Source organism: Mesocricetus auratus, unplaced genomic scaffold (assembly GCF_017639785.1).
Source record: "Mesocricetus auratus isolate SY011 unplaced genomic scaffold, BCM_Maur_2.0 Super-Scaffold_100021, whole genome shotgun sequence".
NCBI lineage: Eukaryota > Metazoa > Chordata > Mammalia > Rodentia > Cricetidae > Mesocricetus > Mesocricetus auratus.
The window spans coordinates 2710854-2714933 of record NW_024429202.1 but is presented as its reverse complement, the minus strand read 5'-3'; the positions used below and the strand labels follow the sequence as shown (position 1 = coordinate 2714933).

The window sequence follows — 4080 nt, the reverse complement described above, 5'->3', positions numbered from 1 at the left end:
CATTTTTATATAAAACTACATACACCGCACTGTACATGTAAAACAAATTTGGAAAGGAGCCTCAAGCTGGCCTCTGAAATTGTCTAAGCAATTATCACATTTTTGTGCGCAAATGCAGTAATTATATGTGTAATTTGGCAGCTGGGTTTGAAAATTTGGCCTTAAATGGAACATAGACAGGAAAAATAAATGTTGGAAAATGCCAATATTTTATAAAGATTTTGAATCAAATAATGGTGGAATTATTGCAAGCCATCTTAATTTTTAATTATAATGATCATTACACAATATACAATAATTTTTTTGAGAAAGAAAAGAACTATAGATCAATTGCCCATCGTTTTTGTCGGAAAAATGCCTCATTTCTTGGGGGAGGATAATTGTATTTTTCCGAGGTTATGGTACATATTTCAAAGGCTTTTTTTCTTGTAAAGAAGAGCTAGTGATTGCTCACTGCTACAAGTTCTATGACATTTTACTCTGGGAGAATAGAACTCTTTGTACTGATTTCTTTGGAGAAAAGCAGTATTAGCTCTGTGCTTATATCTGAGCTAGTAGTCTTAAATTAGATAAAGCTTTCTTATAAGCATTTCAGCTTTGGAATATAAGATTACAGTCCAAATGAAGCATAATTCAGATTTCTTGGATCTAGATTTAAATTGAACATACATAATAAAAGGCCAGCTTTTAAATTGGTATTGTGATCAACTAGAATGCATATGGTCCCCCATGTGCACATGAGAGCTGGCGACTTGGATCTACTAGACGGATGACCTTTAAGTACTGGTACCTTCTGTTGTTAGCAGGGTGATGGAAAAACGGATTGTCCAGGCTCTGTAGCCAGCCGACCTGGACTCTAGTTGTGACTCTACTCCTCTCTTAGCTCTCTCTGCACTTCAGCTTCCTCATTGGGTAAAATGCAAGTGGCAATTGGCCAGAGAGTGGAGCTTCTGCTAAGCTTGGATGAGACAATCATTTGAAGCCTCTGTATAGTGTCTGGGATCAGTTACTCCTCAAACACACTATCAAAGATGCCTTTGCTTTCTAGTCTTGAGCCCCGACCCTGCCTGGTAAGCAGCAAAGTTCATACACCCCCAAATGCCACATGTGGAGAAGAGGTCACAGAGTCTTTAAACCCCTGTGTGGTTGAGTCTGTCCATGACGAGACAGAATCTGGGTAGAGAGATGAGGTAGAGGATGGGCAGAGCTCCACAGTGGGACTGTATTTCCCAGCTGTTGTTTGCATAGGGTATCATCACGAAAGGCTCATTTGTTGAAGTCTTGGCCCCCAGCTAGGAGTGCTATTTTGGAAGGCTCTGGATATTTTGGGAAATGGAACCCAGTAAGAGGAAACAGGGCGTATACTGGAGGGCTGTGTCTTGTTCCTAACCCTTTTATGTCTCTGCATCTTGGTCTCCATCTGATGACCCAAGCTTCCTTCTCCTCACCTTCTACACAGCAGTTTCCTGTAACTGGTCAACCATGGGCTGAAGCCTCTGAGGACATTAGTCAAAACACACCTTTCCTCCTGTGCCATGGTGACAAAGAGTGTGACTAACACAAGACCTGTAGCCAGCAGAGTCATTCAGTCTATGCTTATCTAAGGGATAAAGGGAGTCTTGATTAAGGAAGGCTCTCTTTCTCGAGGAGCCTGCAGGGCTGATGAAGGGAATTGGACAGAACCTGAATGACTGTGCTGCATGGAGAAATATGACAGGAGTAAAATGCCAGGAAGAAATAAACAAGTATTCTGGGCAGCTAAAAAAAGTACACCAGAGATGTAAGGCGGGGAGGAGAATTGTCAGGCAGTTTTGTTTTTTATTCTTCTGATATTTTGTAAGTCTTAAAACAGATGATTTGTGAAGCAAACATTGAAAGTTGTGGAGATTTTGGTTACAGAGACTCAGTAAGGCTGAGAGAAATTCCAAGTGAAGAAAAGGACAGAAACAAGAGAAAGAATTGAGAGTGAATACCATCTGGACCCAACTCTACAAGGAACCATGACACAGGACAACAAAGGAGTCTCCGAGTGGATGGAGGAGACATTGGTCTCTATTCAATCCCAGGCAACTTTTAAGGTTAAGTATCTGGATCAGGTTTGTTTTAGAGCAATGCATTTCAAACTGTATCAGAGAGTCACTTAAACTCTGTTAAACTCCATATCCCTGCCCCCTGCTCCAAGACACTGACTCAGTAGGTACCGGGTGGAGAGCCCTCCAGTTCGCATTTCCAGTGACGTTGCATGTTGCTCTGGATGCAGGACTTCACCAAATGCCCCGTGACTAACACTGACACAAGGCATGAGGTTTTCCAGATTTATTTTTCAGCAGAACAAAGCAAAGACATTTATTATAGGAGCATTCTCAGACAAGGCTGGAAAAGGTCCACTCGAGTGGATTTGGGTCGAGACTACTTTACCCCCATCCGTATTCTTGCCCTTTCTCATAACCTAGGCCAGGAGTACTCCTTCCATCCCTTGCAGGCTGTAAAACACCCAGTGCAAACCCCCATCGATGAATGATCTCTGCTTTTATAGCAAGAACAGTTCCTACTCTTAGCAGGATCCCAAACTTCATCCCAATTCTCTGCTGACGGCTTCAGGGGCCACAGAAATGCTTTGCGAGGTGAGGCAGCGTCTGCAGGACACAGGGCACTAGGTGAGGATGCCTTGAGCCTCATGTCCCGCCAGCATCTCCATGCTCTTCACATCAGTGCACCACAGCTCCAGACGGTCCTTCATCCCCTTATCTGCTGCAAATCCAGCCCGCGAGGCTGCACCCAGGTCATACGAGCCCGCTTGTCCACCTCGTATGCGCTGCCTCTCTCCAGCCCCACCGAGAGCGCCTCCCTCACCAGCAACTCCACCTCGTTCACGGTGATCTTGGCACTATTGGCAATTTCTTCAAAAGTGAGTTGTCTGTGGTTGGCAGGTCGTGTGAAAGTCATCTCCAGTGACTACAACAACTGGATCTTCCTCAGAAGTTGGACCTCGTTGGCTGCTAAGTCAGGCTGCTGGCCCCACGCAGACTTCAGGGTCTGGGACCTATTACATCACTACTGTTGAAAGCATATATAGTGACTCCAGTACAGGGTGCATGAGAAGCTCTTCGAAGTTAAAAACGTCCTCGCCAAGAAGTCCAGCAAGCCCCAGTGTGGAGGCTCTCTTCTGTTGCTCTGACACTGTCAGATCCTTGATGTCAACACAGCCCAGACACCGTAGAGCGTCCTTAGAGTAGGGTGCGCGGTTTCTGATTGTTTGATAGTATTTGCTGGAGAAGTCATAGAAACGACTGTGAACTTACGTCACACCAGGGAGATTGCTGAGCATCTCTTCAACTTCTTCAGTGGTTTCCTTTGTAGCCTGCAGATACCGATGTTTAATCTTAGAGCTCCGATAGCTGTTTTCCACAGGGTCGCTTCCTCCTACTACCTTTTACCTTCTCACCAGTCATTTCCAGAAAAGTAAGAGCGGCGTTAGGATCGGTCATCAGTCTCAACACATGAAGAATTATTTCTACCATGGACAAAGGGTTTACCCTGTGTTCAAATCCACTGATGAAGTTTTCATAAAGCTTAATGAGACCATCTCCTTGGGCAAAGCGCGGGTCCTGCACAAAATCAAGCCCCTGAAGCGTGAGCTGATGCCACAGCTTCTTCATGTACAGCTCCTCCAAACGGTGCCAAATGGCATCCCGGGTGGCCTGGAGTTATGGCTCTGCTGTAAGAAAGTCGGTACATACTTCACGATTGTAGAGAGGTGGGAACGGTAATGCCAAGTAGTCGGAACCAGAGGGATCTGTTTTCCAGGTTTTTGTGTGTTCTTATTACTAAAAATGCTTGGCCGGTACACCTTCAACATATTTATTTATTATAGTCACTGTTCTATTGTTGTGATGAGACACCATGACCAAGGCAATTCTTTTTTTTTTTTTTTTTGCTTGTTTTTCGAGACAGGGTTTCCCTGTATTGTTTTGGAGGCTGTCCTGGAACTCACTCCGTAGACCAGGCTGACCTCGAACTCAGAGTTTAATCCCAAGTGCTGGGATTAAAGGCGTGTGCCACCAACGCCCGTCTGACCAA

General features: G+C 44.7%; 1 pseudogene; it reads right to left on the bottom strand.

Annotated features, from left to right (window-relative positions):
- Window positions 1–2653: 2653 nt before the first annotated feature.
- LOC101834099 lies at window positions 2654–3859 on the bottom strand (annotated as a pseudogene).
- Window positions 3860–4080: the final 221 nt, after the last annotated feature.